Raw genomic sequence first — 16171 nt, 5'->3', positions numbered from 1 at the left:
CAGGACAACACTCCATGTGAGAAAGCTCAGATTGTGTTGGAGCGATTCGAGGAGCATAAGGATGAATTCCAATTAATGTCTTGGCCATCTAACTTGTCAGATCTTAATCCAATAGAGCACATTTGGGATGTCCTGGAGCAGCAGCTCAGATGTCCTGGAACACCACCACGTCGGAGTATTTTGACTTTGCATGACCTCTGCTTAGACATTTGGTACAACTTGTCTATAGCCATCTACTAAGAACTTGTGGCATCCATACGAAAGCAAGCTGCAGCTCTTGGCTTAATCCTAGTATATGGTGCACATGAGAGTTGGCGAAATTCGGGTTTAAGAGACTAATAAGTGCACCAATTGTGGTAACCAAGCCGATTTTGGATGCTCTGGAGGAGAGTGCATTTGGGAGCATTTTCGCACATGCTCATTAAATATTTTAAATTGAGAAGTTTTGATTGGTGCAGATGAAAGAGAAGAATTATTTCAAACCATTGTTTGAAGTTCCGTTAATCTTCTGTCTTCGGCTGAACTGAATGAGAAAGGATAACGTATGTTCAGGTAAAATTTATTTATCTTTTATTTTTTGTATTTTTTAATATAACAGTAGTAGTTCCGCCGAGTTTCTGATTGGTTAATATTTTTTAATTAATGGGTTTTTGGTCAGATACTGAATATGATTTTAGTTTGATGTCTTTTATTCTACAATTCGAGTTGCTAACGTATTTTGTTCTACAGTTGGATAACGTTACTTTTCGATTATGATGTGCAGTGCTATGAATTGCGAATATTTAAACACGAAATTTTTTACTTAACTGGAAGGAAAGCTTGCTGTAATTCAATGGGCAGTAGATGCCGGATTGCTGCCGAATTTTAAAAATCGTGCCATGGCCGCATCGTATACTAGGATTTGGAAAGAACGTGGAGTGCTGTTAAGCGTGGGATGAAGGGGACGAAAAAGGTAAGCGAAGAGTTTGACTCTTATTTGGTGGAATATATGTGGCAGCGCCTGAAAAATAATAAATCGTCATCCGAAAAAATGAGACTTTATATTTGCAATAAAAGCAATATATCCGCCACCCGAGTTTGAGGGCCATGGCATTTGAGTTATGATATAGACCCTAAAACATATGTGACACTGAGCCATGGTATTTAATTTATTATATTTGATATGTGAATGTTTTGTATTTGTTGCGATGCATGTTGAAAATTATATTTTTATTTGTTATAAAGTCTGTTAAAAATTATTTTCAATTTCTAAATGCTTGCTTTTTTTCTTGTGTCTCACCGTATGCTTAGGATTTATTATCTTATGATTATCATTTTGTTTACTTTTTTTGCCAACTCAAACTTGTGGTGATGCCAAAAATTTGGCGACAAACGTAAATGCATCATTTTGGTGTTGGCGACAATTTTAAAAATCGCGCCAAAGCCGCACCGTATGCTAGGATTTTACCCAGCTCTTCAGTGTGTACTATTATTTTAAGTATCCTCTACGGGCAGGGCGAGCACCAGAGCCGGTGCAACCTGTGCAATCGCACTGGGCGGCAGAACTTAGGAAATGGCAAACATTTTGGAATTTAACGAAAAAATCAGGCAGCAGAATGTAGAAGTTGCAGTGCACAGCAAAATGTCTAGTGCTGGCCCTGCCTACAGGAACAATTTATTTGGCATCCTTTGAAACTAGGTACCCTGAGTGGTTGATTTATGCTTGGAGCCCTCCTTTCATCTAAAGTTCTGCTCTGTTGCTGAAAATGAATGCTGTAAAAAAACTGAAAGATAGTAAGGTAGTACTTAAAAGCAGTCTAGATTGGACCTTTTCAATTAAAATTAATGATTTCAGTAATCTCAAGAGTTAATATAGTCTCTATAATCGCATAACACATTTTGGTAAAATCCTAGTATTGGTTAGCCTTGGCGCGGTTTTGAAAGTTATCGCCAACACCAAACATGATCCAAAGAACGTCTATACATATACTATAATGTATATACATTGTGTATACATAGTATATACTATGTATAACTATATATATTCTTCGAATGACCCGTTTACTACTCATCGTATATGTCCAGTTTTTACTGCTCATCATCAAAGTCGCCAAAAGTAGCCAAATCCCGTGTGCACCGGATACTAGGATTAAACCCACATTTTTTAATTTAGAAACAATCATTAATCACCTCTACTAGTAAATACTTTCAGATAATGAATGGTTGCTACATTAAAAAAGGGCTCTTTCCTGAAGGAAACGTATACTTGACTCGGACTTGATCAAACTCTTGGAGAGAAATCAAAAATCTAACATACTAGTTTGAATTTTATAGAATTGCACTGATACTTTTTAAATGCGAAAAACAAATGCAGTCTTGATGATTGCAGGCAGAATTAAAATATCTTTAGAATATTATTCATAGATAATTTTAATTCTTTGAATACTTTCTATTTACATTGATCATGACAATGTTTATGTTAAACAGTTACAAAAAATTAAAAATGTTGTATTTGGTCTTAATAATAAAAAATTTAAAGACTTTTTAGTAACAATGTGAGAAAAATTTTTTGAACATTTCTTGAAAATAATACATGGCATATGACCTAATCCAACCAATTTCTTATGTGTAAGATTTCAAGGTAAATCAGACTAGCAGCTTTTACGTCAAATTCACACAAACATTACCTGTAAGAAATTAAGATTAGTATAGGTAAATTTGAAATGATACCTTTTGATATGTCTGGCAAATGCCTTCTAAAGAATGCTTAATTCCTTCTAAATGATACTGTATGTATATTTATAGCTTCAATACATAAAAACCATAAATAAGACCAAATCCAAATGATAATTAAGAAAATAAAATTATATAAAAATTGAAAGATTTCAGATTTTATATTACTCCAAAAACATGTATTTTTTCAAGACACACATTTCAAGAGCATTTTAGCTAACGTTCCTTTAGGCTAAAAAAATTTCAAAACAGCATATCTTTAGAATTTTTACAGACAGCTGGAGGTAAAAATGTTTTATTCCCTATAGTGTTGCTACCACTCATTTTGAAATTAAGTTTTTTAATCAAAAATTCGTTCAAGTTTTACAAAATCTGAAACAGACAATAAAACAAATTCTAAATTTGGGTTTCCAGGTGCCAATGTTTGGGTGAGGACTATATTATTCAAAATTTGATGACTCTAGGTACTGCTGTTTTTTCATAAAGCAAGAAATATACATACATTCATGTGGATTCTTCATTATTTAGCATCTTTAAACACAATACAGGGTGATAATATTTGGTGGCAACAATCTGAAAAGTGTTCAGATTCCAAATGCTGTTTCGAAACTAATAGCCCTTCTGACCTTTAAAAAGTACATACCGATACATAAATTTGATATTCAAAATACTACTAAGCATATTTTACTACTAAGCATTTGACTGTTTGCCACTATTTTGTGTTTGCAAATTTATTCTGTTCTGCTTTTTTAACTAGATTTGAAAAAATATATTATTAAAAACGTACAAAATACACTTTTCCACTTCTACAAAATAATTAATGAAATTTTGTATGTTACCTATGAGAAGTACCTGACAAAAATAATCATACATATATAATTATTCTTCCGAGTTTTAAGATGTGTATCACAGTATTAAAGTTAAATTCTTAAATACAATTCTTTACGCATCAAAGCCTGAAGGGTGGGAAAAACCCTGAAATTTTGGAAAATATATAAAATCTTTCAAAATTGTTCAGAAGTCAAATTCGTAACAATATGCTCACTAATTTATGTAACACGTAGGTGCTGTGTCTACTGATGCGTATCGTATTTACTATCGTACTATATTACAAATATGAAAGAAAATTACAGGAGTCTCTTAAAACATTTTATCTGTGTTTATCTTACTGATGAGAAGATAAATCATGCTACACAAAAAGTGAAAAAAAAAAAAAAAAAAAAAAAAAAAACTGAAATATATATATATACATATACATAATCTAGATTTCTATATGTACTGAATGAATTTCATTAACTTGCATAAATTGTACTTATAATTAAAAACAAAGTCAGCAACTACATTTGCAATCGATTTTTCTTTTCAACAGATATAAAAATTACTTTTTTAAATTTTCACTGTTTAAGTGTACAGATAAGATGTAGCCTGGTCATTTAAACAACACTGTATACTAAATGGCATTATGCGACACACAGATAATAGCTGACATAGCACTTTGTCAAAAATTACATAAAATGCATTTAAAGATGACGAATACAAAATATTTGCGCAGATTTAAGATATAAGATATAATAACTCACCGCGGTCACTAGATAGAATATATAAATATGAAAAAATGCTATAATTATTTTAGGATACGTTAGTAAAGGGACATATTAGAAAAATCAAACACGTGCGTTGCAAAAGTTAATGAAAGACACCATAGGGAAAGCGAATAAAGGAGAGAGAAATAAGCGGCATTCTGAATGCTGCCAAATTTGAATTACAAAATTATATAAAGTATTAATTTATTTTCATATGGCGCAACGTAATTTGTATCAACATTTCCTTTAAACTTTATAGAGTTATTTAAAGCAATATCTCTTAGAGCATTGGGGATTTCGCATAGAATATGGAGCTTTTCCCATTCTGCTTTTAGGTCCGCTTACACTAGTGGAACATTGAGCTTAAGAACCGCATATGAAGTTGAAGAAGATATTCTGAGGTAACATTTAACTCTTAAAATTTTGAATAACGTTATCACTTAGGTTGCTTATTTAAATGGGTATATATTCAGTTTTATTTATTAAAAAAAAAAAAAAAAAAAAACGAGTAAACTTTTTCACCTTTCAGCTTCGCGTGCGTTTCTTAGGCTCAAAGTACCCCTAGTGTAAATAGGCCTTTTAGTTCGCAATTAAACAAAGTTGTTCACGAAAACATTTTTCACAAATTCTACTATCCTCTAGTCACTATTCTTTAAAACCTTAAACCCTAAGGACTGACGAATATCAGTTCATTCGATGGCATTTGCTGACCGAACGATCTATATCTGGTAGTATATCAATGGTGTTTCAACTTTACTGTTTTTCAGACATCTTTAAAAGAATGCTTTAATTTTATAATATTAGAAAGTACAATATGTTAATTTTTTGGAGTAAAACTGCTTTACACACTTTGCATAAATAAATAAAATAATAAATGCAGTAGAAAATAAGAAATAAAATACACTAGAAAATAAATAAAAAATAAAATATAGTAAAGTTCCATTTATCGATGGATGCTGCTTCGAATAACTGAACACTGGGATAAAATTAAACAGTCATCAAATTTCGATTAAAGGATTATGTATATAAAATATATGTTTTCCAATTCATATAAGTTGACCTTCCTTTCCTGAGTTAAAAACAGGGCACTGAGATCGCACAAAGATGACTAATGACGACAAGGGAATATGCTAGAAAATGGTTATTATATATACGTACGGTGACCATATTTTTTCGGAGAAAATAAAGGACACTTGTAACGTGATATGAGGGGGGGTATGGTAATTTAAATTCGTGCTCAATAATTTTGTGTTAGGGGTGGGGGTTTGTGCGTTCGTGTGACGTCACAAATGTTAATTTGGGGTCTTCCAAGGTGTGACAAATTGTGACATGGGGATTGGGGATGGGCAGGGTCAAAATTATCCCAAATATTGCGATCATTTATGGACGCCTCCTGATAAAAAAAACTCCAAAAAACTTAGTAATTCAAAAGGTTTATTAAAACAATAGAAGCAGACATTAATATGTTCAACGAGTTTTAAATAATGTAATATGTAAATATAGGATATTAAATAATTTATTGCTCATACTTTCCAGATGTATGGATTTTTCGCAAAAGTGCCGGTTCACGCTTCAAAAAGTCGTGAAATTCGACGATTTCTCAAAATAAAGGACAATATGCTTATTTCAGGAAATAAATAAAGTTAGAGGACAGAGCCTTCAAATAAAGGACTGTCCTCTGAAATAAAGGACGTCTGGTCACCGTATATATACGTGATCAACTTACAGTTTTAATTCAGCAACACACTCAATTTATTGCAAGAGAATCGTATTTCAAGAAAACTGTAATATGAATATTTCTTTGAAGTTATTGTTAAAGACTGTACAATAATTAATATCGTTATTTATCGTCCTATTTCCTGTTATTGATATCGTTGTCGTAATTTGTGTGTTATAAAAATACCAAAAAAATTATAAATCTAAAAAATAAAAATTAAAATTAAAAAATTAAAAACCAAAAACTTCCTATTCCTAAACTTTCTGAAGCTAATACGGCTTCCTCTAGTTGTGCATCATGATAACTATTTATGCATTTTTCCTATTTCTGCTCTCTATTTAGATATTTTTCTGATGTGGATTGAAACAAAGGTATTCCGTAATTTATAATCATTGGCATTTGCAAATTAAATAATGAAAAATTTGCATAAATATATGCATATTTCTCGCATTTTGATAAAACAACGGTACATAGAGCCATCAAATTTTGAATGACGTAATCCTACTACGAATATGGGCATGTGGAAGCCGAAATTTAGAATTTGTCTTATTATCGATTTCGTATTTCGTAAAGCATTAAAGAATTTTTGATTAAAAACTCAATGATTTCAAAGCGAGCAATAGCAACGTTGTACAGAAAAAACATTTTTATTTCCAACGCGCGAGACCCTGTATCGGAAACTCTAAAGATATTCTCAATTTAAAACTGTTTTGCGATACTGCTGTTGAACTGAAATTTATGGTTTAAGTGCGAAGAACGTGGTACTAAAGGTAACACAGAAAATGTTAAAAAACGGCCCTTTGGACGTAATTTAAAATCTGAAGACTTTCAGATTTTTATTATTTTTATTTTCTTTATATTATGCTAATAAAGGCTACATTTTAACTTAATAAATAGTTGTTAACTTTTAAATTTACTGTATTCATTCATCTGGAGAACTTGTAGTTCATTTGAGTATTTTAAAAGGGGTTCATAACTTTTTGATTACAGTTGTTCTTTACAGTTATCGCGAAGTTATCGAATATACAGTGGTGGCCAAAATTGTGGACACTTTTGGAAATTTTTATGTTTTTGAACTTTGTGTGCTTATAGAAAATGTTACGTTTCGCAAAATGCAAACTTGTATATATCATTTTAAAGAGAATTTATTACTGAATTCAATACAAAATTAATTTTCAGCAACGAAAAAAAAAAAAAAGAAAAAAAAAAAGACTACAGTGGGCAAAGGAACACATTATTTGGACAGATGATCAGTGGTCACAAGTTATATGGAGTAATGAATCTAAGATATCGTTATTCGGTAGTGATGGGCGAAAATATGTAAGACGTAGAACAGGAGAAGAGCTACATCCTGACTGCATTCAAACAACTTTGAAGAACCCAGTTAGTGTTATGATTTGGTCATGCATGTCAGCAGATGGTATTGGTCGCCTTTATGTCATCGATGGGACACTGAATGCCAGAAAATACATTGACACTATTCTAGAACCCAAACTTCTACCTTCCATCAGAGATCTCTTTCCTAACAATGCTTCGTTTATTTTTCAGCAGGATTCTGCTCCTTGCCACACGGCCAAAATATCGAGTGGTTTCGTACAAAGAGCATTATCTTGTTGTCATGGCCAGGAAACAGTCCTAACCTCAATCCTATCGAAAATTTGTGGCACCGTTTGAAAACTCTTGTCCAAATGAGGCGCCTGTCAAATAAAAGGGAACTAATTGAGGCTATAATTGTTTCCTGGCATCATGTAATAACGAAAGTAGAGCTTTAAACTCTTGTCAGCTCAATGAAACTGTAATCAAAAATAAAGGGTACCCTACTAAGTACTGATAACTCACTGCAATCATCACTATCTAATGTATATCGATAACTATTATCGTTTAACTTTTTTTTGTATTGCAAATAATTGAATTTTGTGTTTTGTATTGAATTCGGTAATAAATTCTCTTTAAAATGATGTATACAAGTTGCATTTTGTGAAACGTAACGTTTTCTATTAGCATACAAAGTTCAAAAACATAAAAAAATTTCCAAATGTGCCCACAATTTTGGCCACCACTGTAGCATTTTGGTGTTTTTACATCTTATAAAACTTCCTATATCCTATCACAAATTTTTATGTTATAGTTGAGCATAATTTTAACGGTCTCATTGCTTAAACCTGTATTTCTTTTTATACGACATATAATTCATAATAGGCTAACCGTATTTCCTAAAGTTTAAAATGGGACAACGGTATCACAAAATGAAACGAGGCCTAAGCATGTTAAAAAAAAAAAAAAAAGAATGCAGAAAAAACTTACGGAATAAAAATGTCAAGCCTAGTTTTATTCTTCAGTAGCAGAACTAAATAAAAATTTTCAGTGCATCTTAGAAAGAAACAGAATTTCACCAGGATCACGATCTTTTGTTGAATCATGTTAAAAGAAAGAAAGAAAGCGAATAAAAATTATTTAGTTAATAATTTCTGGCAACAATAAATGTTATTGTCATTAGGAGATCGCGTTTCGCAATGCTGTGTTTCCAAAGCTGTAGTTCTAGTTAGTAATTCCAATTAAAACTGCCTCTTTTTTGCTCTGTTGTTTGTTTTCTGTTTTAGTTCTAAAATCATTTGTTTTTTAGGTTATGGGTAAGGCAAGCTCCCATACTGCATCACATGTTTTCATCTGAATTTTTCTCGAACAGTAGAACAATACTAGTTATATCTAATCTAGTAAGTGGTTCATTTTCGTTATAGCTATCAGAAGTGATTAAAAATCAAAGAATGGAATTATCTGAGATTCAAGTAAAGCCTTTAACAAGCGAAAGCGATTGGCTTATATGGAAATAGAGGAAAAAATTTATTTTAAACTGTCCTCCTGAAGATTTAGAAATTGCATAAAGAACTTTAGTGGAACCAGAAAATCTTCCAGTAGATGCTTCGGTTGCTCAACAAGAGGAATATAATGAAACTGCTCAGAAGTTTCAAAACGCAAATATGAGTTCTATAATGGTAGTAACAAATTCTATGACAGAAAAAATTCTTCAAAAGGTTATGAGATTTTAGACTGCTAGAGAATTGCGGTTGGAATTACATAATTTATTTGGGGCATTATCGGAAATCAATTGTATAATATCTGCATTCAATGTTATCAGTTCAAGTGCAATGAGAATGATGCTCTTATGTGCTCATCTTTCCAAATTTAAACAATAACAAAAAAAAAAAAAAAAAAAAAAATATGGAATGAGTTGAATTCAGGATTTGAAATGAAAAATGAAGATAAGTTATCTGACATGCTACTCATTTGCAAGATTTTAGATGTCTCACCTAAACAATACCGATATTATTACTTTTCTCGTGACTTTTCAAGTGAACAAGTTCCATTATTTGTGTCAAAATCCTAGAAATAAAAGCAATATAAAAAAGACAAATTTAGCAGAAAATAATAATAAAAAAAGAACATATTTGCAATTATCGCAAGCAGAAAAGAACACTGCATAAAAGATTGCAAACAGTGGAAAACTGATTAAAGACCATCCCAAGGGTAAAATAAAGAATAGGTAAAAAAAAAAAAAAAATCATTCAAGAAAAATAGGCAATGTAATACAGATGTCCATTTGTGAAGAACCCTGTATAGCTGAGATTAGCCCAACATCATTTTGGATTGATAGTAAAGCTGCAATACACGTCATATTTTATTAATTTTATTAATTAAGTTTTGTAGTCCCTGTAGAATCAAATCTGCTGGAAAAGAATCTTTAATTGCTCTTGGGAAAAGCAGAAGTCAGAACGGTCAGTTAGTGCTCTCTGAAATTCGCAGTGCATTTGGAACTTTATAATACAAAGCAGCTATTGAACCAATATGCTTGAGAAAATTATAGAAGTACATGCTGCCAAAACAGAAAATTTCTTATTGAAGTTATATCATCAAAGATGGGGACATTAAGATAAACGTTATATTAAGAATGAACTTCAGAACTGAACTAGGCATTAAAGTGTCATTTGAAAGAGAATTGTATAAACAAGGTTTTTTTGGTAAAACAAACCGCTTATCATTTGGGATAAGAAAGAAAGTTGCAAGCCTGGTGAATCAATTCAGGTTGACTTTTGTGGACATATTGATGAATCATTTCAAAAGAAAAGAGACTTAGTTGTGCTTAAAATAGCTATACAAAGTTTCGGTATGTGTATTATTGTCAGGAAAAAGTTTGAAGTTGGAAATATATTAAAGCACTTGCTTTCACATACTGATCCCTTGGGACATTCAAGCAAAGAATTTGTTAACGACAACGGAGGTGAGTTCCCAATCAATCTCTTCAGTGAACGATATATTTGTACAATAATTGAAATGGCAAGAGTATTTAAATACTCAAATTTTGAAGCCAGTTTTTCTGCAGCAATATAGAGCTGAATTTAGAAAGCCAAGGCGTTTTGAAGAGTATATAACTGGAAGGGAAACTTTTATTGCTGAGTCTGAAGAGCCTGGTACTTAAGAAGTGCAGGCAAAGTGACCCTGGAAAGAGGCTATGGATTTTGAGACGACATCACTGTCTATACTGTACACTTAATTGTTGTAACGTTACAGTGACGTCTCAATGTTACATTTCCGCCATATTGCATTCGTGACACAATACGACGTAACAAAGATATCACATTGTCATGCGGATGTGAATGTCACACGGATGTCACATACACATCACAGCAAACATTTAATGTGACCACAAGAAAATTCTAAACGTCCCTCTCCCTGAACTTTCTTCCCTTTGCTCGTGTAATTCTTGAGAAGTATCCCTATGAGCTGAACTAGCCCCTCCATTCACTGTTAAATGTTTAAACAAACATTTCGAAATAAATTATTTTTTATGTTAATGCCATCCTATTTTAGCTACTTCTTTTTTATTAAAGATATTGGTAATAGCCTGTTTTTTGTTGGTATGATATTGGTAATAGCGTGTTTTTTGTTGGTATGATACTAAGAAATCGTGGAACTATGTTCTGTGATGCTTATGACTCTGTGATGCTTGACATTTTCTGCCGTATTTAGTGTTTTCAGTGTTGTCAAGGGAGGCTGAGTTTACTACAGGTCTTTTTGTCTTAAGGATTTTCACGATCACTTTTGCAGTCTGTTTCTCCTGTTAGAGGAACATTTTGTCACTGATAAATTTTGAGATAAGAACTATTTATAGTACACTAGTCGCTACGCGGCAAGCCTTCGTCTGGCTTTTAAATGTACCGTAAAAATGCTTAAAGGGAATGTCAAACATTAAATTTAAAACCTGCACAGAATTTTACTCTGCAGAACAACTTTATCAAAATAAAATTCAATAAAATGTATCACATATTAAAAAAATTACAATGAAATAAGCAAAATCCCTTAATACAAATATTAATTATCCTAATAAATAAATTAGTCAACTTTCTGTTGCAAAATCTCAAGAAATCAAATGGTATAAAGGAAGTTGAAAACTTTGTTTCCTAAAAAAATCATGCAAAACTTTTTATATAATTAAAATTATATGTAATTAGTACGGCGTTCGAGTTCCGGCGAACGGGTTGGCTGCATGGGCGTTTTCGTCGTTTTGCCCCATGTGTAACATGGATACGAGCCAGTTTTCCCTAAAAAGACCTCCACGGGGCATCCTTTCCTTTCCGTGTAGTGCCTGAGGGCGGAGCACGTAATAAGCAAAAACAATCCTTCTGGGCTAACGGTTCCTTTGGGCTAATATTAGTTATATAAATTATGTTTTATCGATATTTATATCTGAAGGGAGTTAAAATATCACCTGTGACAAAAAGAGTGTATATTAATATTAATTCGTGTCCAAAAATACATCGCACTTCATTTTATAAAGAATTTTAATTTAAACTATTTTAACATTGTAAGAATCTGTAAGGTATTTCTCCAGCCTTTCTAGAGTGCCTTCGTGGTGTAGTGGTTCTGCACGTTGGGCCGGTATTTCCAGAGTTCCGTAGTTCGATTCCCCGCGAAGGCGGTTGCTATTTTTCATCTTTCCTGCTTCAAAAAATATACCTAATGTCTCTACAAATCATTGTAGAAAATTTTATAAATGTAATGAAAATCATTATAAATCAAAATGTATATTTAGAGCCACGTCGACAAACTTTATCCGAAATAACAGTTTTACTTTAAATGAATGTATTTCAGCTCTGAAAACATAATATTTTATTTTGCTATTAAAAATTTAAAAATTACATCTGACCCTCTAATTACATTTAGTTTAATGATCTACATAATTACATCTAATTTTATTTTATGTGTCATTTTTAGATATGTGCAATGAAAGGATATTAATTTCCAAAATCGTCATTAGAAAGTTTAGAAAAATTAAGAGAGGAATCTTTTACAAAAGAGTTTAAAAATTCCACTGTGATAACTTGTAAATTTGCATGTCATAAGTCATTGATTCGTTAAAGTGAAGTCTTTGACCACCATCCAGCGAAAGAAAAACTTATTTTAAGAGAAAATATAACTTCATGGAATTCTTTTAATTAGAGTACGAATCCTGCTGTTAGCCGCATTCAGACAAATAAATTACTGTCGGAAAATTATTTATAGCAGAAAATGAATTCCTGAAGAGTTAGTCGAAGTATCTGAATAGTTACTCTTCCTTTTACTGTAGGACAATCAAATATGTCTTTTAATGTAATAAGAGGAATTTTATTTTTTCTTTTCTTTTTTTAAACTTTAACACAAGTTGTAAATTCATGCAATTAAAAAATGAAATAATTTTTCATCCGTGAAACAATACAAAATACGGCTATTTTTCTGACGAAATTAAGTAGAGTAAGTAATATTATTTTCATAAATGAGTCAATTTCCATTTCGACTAAAATAAAAAAATTAAATTAAATTTTTATTCTAAAATTCTAGCATTCTCTTCTAAAGTCATAAACGTGTTTTCATATTTACCGAAATATTACAAAAAAAAAAAAAAAAAAAAAAAAAAAAAAAAGAACTTAAAGAAAATCATATAATTTACTTCTCTGCAATTGAAATTATACTAAGAAATTATTAGAGTCTCATTTCTTTTGGTAACATAATTAAATCATGATTCTTAAGCAGACCTAAGCAACTTACCATTATGCCTAGATAAGCAGACAGAAATGAAAGTGCATAAAAGTGTACAGTGTGTAAAAGACCTATTTATTAAGAACTCAAATAAGATGAACAAAAGGCACTTCCGGCGCTTACCAAACCAGCCAGCATTTATGGCATGAACTCAAAAGTAGAATTTTAATTTAAAACTAAATCATTGGTATCAAAACCTACGCAGAGATATTTAAATGCGTAAGTTGGCTGTAACATGCACTTGTGTGAGTTGGTATAGTTGATTTATGGTAATGAATGATTTAGTCCCACGAGAATAAACAAATAAGATTACGTTCAAAGGGGCTTTTTTTTTAACGTTTTGTGTGTTACATTTATTTATTAAATATCACGTTCTTCGCACTTAAAATATAAAACTCAATTCAACAGCAATATCGCAAAATAATTTTAAAATGAGAATATCTTTAGAATTTCCGATACAGAGACTCGCGCGCTGCAGATAAAAATGTTTTTTCTGTACAACGTTGCCATTGCTCGCTTTGAAATCCTTGAGTTTGTTAATCAAAAATTCGTTAAAGTTTTATAAAATATGAAATCGATAATAAGACAAATTTCAAATTTGGGCTTCCACAGGCGCATATTCGTAGGAGGATTACGTCATTCAAAATTCGATGGCTCTAGGTACCGTTGTTTTATCACAATCGAGATATATACATACATTTACTCAGATTTTTCATTATTTAATTTCTTTAAATATAATGCAGGACTCTAACATTTGGTGGCAACAGTTTGAAAAGTGAAACGGACATTTATAGTGTGTGATTATGGCAAAGCCTCGAGGGCTATCTGCCTAAGGGGAGAGATGCCTTCGTGGAGGGCTTTCTAAGGGAAACTGGCTCGTTTACACGTTACACATGGGGAAAACCACGAAAACGCCCATGCAGCCAGCCATTTCGCGGGATTCGAACCTCGGACCGAACTACCAGTGTTCAGCGACTTTACCGCTCGGCCGCTGGTAGGCCCGACATTCATAGTGAACTAACGCAAAATCGCAAAACGAAAACAATAGTCCATCAGCGACAAAGCCCCTTAGGACTAAAAAATTGTAACTAAAATTTTTTAATTATAATTATAATTACTATAAATTTAATATTATTATAACTATTTTAATTGTAATTTTAAAAAATTTAATATGTTAGAAAACTGTATTAACATCATTTGTCATCGACTACAAGTTAAAAAAATGTATTTAAACTTAAGTTATTGAATAAAAAGTATTAATTAATCATTAATTAATTAAATAAAAAGAATTTAAGTCAATTCCTACTTAGGTCAACAAAGAAAAATTTTAAAAATACAGAAAAAAAAATTAAATAAAAAAAAATTAATTTAGAATGAAAAAAATTATTAATATGTGAAAAAACTGTATTGTATTAATATTAAGTGTCATCCACTACAAGTTTAAAAAAATGTATTTAAACTTGAGTGGATGAATAAAAAGTATTTTATATTTTATTAAGGATTGAAAATTTGAACAAGATATAGGGAGAGTGTGAACTAATAGGAATTTAATAATAATGATAAGTTTCGAAAAGGCTTCCGGAAGATTTGGCTAATAAACTGATAAGTTTCCAGAAACATGCTATTGACCGACGATGACCAAAAAATTATTTTTTCTATCACGTATTGGAAATATGGATGGTTTGTTTTGGTTTATTTGATTATGGCAAAGCATTCGAAGGCTATCTGCCTAAGGAAGGAGATACCTTCGTGAAGGACTTTCTAAGGAAACCGACTCGTATACATCTTACACTCGGGAAAAACCATGAAAACGCCCATGCAGCCATTCCGTTCTCCGGAATGCGACCCAGACCGAACTACCAGTGTTCAGCAATTTTACCGCTCAGCCGCTGGTGAGTGGGATGTGAATGAAACTGTAGTAATTTTTGTATGAGAAGAAATAAAATAATTGATGTGAAAGGAACAAAAATGTTTCACGTAAAAACAAGAGGTCACGAAAAATCTCACCTCCCCGCAATTCTTTCCTGCTTAACGGAATGGTACAAAATTAAAACCCATGGTTACTTTTAAAAGAAAGACAATGCCGAATGTAATTTCTCAAATAGTGCTGTCATTTTTGTTCACGAGAAAGGCTGGATGGATGAAAATGGTATGAAATTGTTGATAAGAAATGTTTGGTAAAAGCGTCTCTATGCCTTAAAGAATCCAGAAAGGTCTTCTAGTTTGGGACATACACTGGTGTGCAAAAATTAAGGACGAAGTCGAAAAATTAGCATATCAGCTGAACGAAGAGGCAGAGCGGACAGAAAGACCAATCAGGAGATTAAGTAAGGTGATGTACGGTAGCACATGCGCAGATATGCAGGTAGACGTAATGGGGGAGTGTCTGAGTAGTATAAAGCATGTTGTCGGTGTAAGATCAGTATTTCTGGCAAAGAGCTTGCACGCCGTATAGCAGTTAAAATCACACCGAGTTGCTGTCTCAGCGAGAAATGGAGAATAATCAATCTGTTAGACGATATCTGGATGCTTTTACCCGAGGTCGAATCATTGGGAAGTTGGAGGAAGGCCGCAGTGTGACAAGTGTGGCTGCAGAGTTCGGAATTGCTCACAGCATCGTTTCACGACTTTGGAGACAATTTCAAACTACAGGAACAGCTATTCAGGGGTTTAGTAGTGGTTGTCCACGAGGAACCACACCCGCAGATGACCGGTGTATTGCCTTACTGGCCAGAAGAAACAGGCGGCAGACTGCGGGAGAAATCGCTAGACACACGACACAGGCGACTGGACGACCGATATCGCGTTTTACCGTAGCCAGAAGACTACACGGTGGTGGTCTGTTTGCACGACACCCTGTACGGTGTGTACCTCTAACGCCTGCCCATCGGAGAAGGCGTTCTCTGTGGTGCCAGAACACCGGAATTGGAGAGACAATGAATGGGGACGAGTACTCTTTACAGATGAGAGCAGATTCAGTCTGAGTAGCGATTCTGGTCGCATAGTCATCTGGAGAGAGCGGGGAAGCCGCAATCATCCCTCGAACATCATTGAAAGGGATAGGTATGGAGGTGGCGGTGTTCTCGTT

General features: G+C 32.7%; 1 protein-coding gene across 2 annotated transcripts in view; it reads right to left on the bottom strand.

Moving 5' to 3' along the window:
• The window catches only part of LOC118194769 (protein arginine N-methyltransferase 1-like), a 43251-nt gene extending 38808 nt beyond the window's left edge, over nucleotides 1-4443 (bottom strand). Inside the window, exon 1 of one of the 2 annotated variants that reach the window (XM_035365981.2) lies at nucleotides 4293-4443. The gene's annotated coding sequence lies outside the window, so the exon portion shown is untranslated. The remainder of the gene's footprint in view (nucleotides 1-4292) is intronic. The other variant, XM_035365976.2, reaches the window with a different exon arrangement.
• Between the last annotated feature and the right edge of the window lie 11728 nt (nucleotides 4444-16171).

The sequence above is a fragment of the Stegodyphus dumicola genome, chromosome 2 (genome assembly GCF_044657685.1).
Source record: "Stegodyphus dumicola isolate Sdum_Otavi_A_Nest chromosome 2, ASM4465768v1".
In the NCBI taxonomy this organism is placed as follows: Eukaryota; Metazoa; Arthropoda; class Arachnida; order Araneae; family Eresidae; genus Stegodyphus; species Stegodyphus dumicola.
Note: the sequence above shows the minus strand (reverse complement) of the source record. Positions and strands in the feature narration are given on the sequence as shown.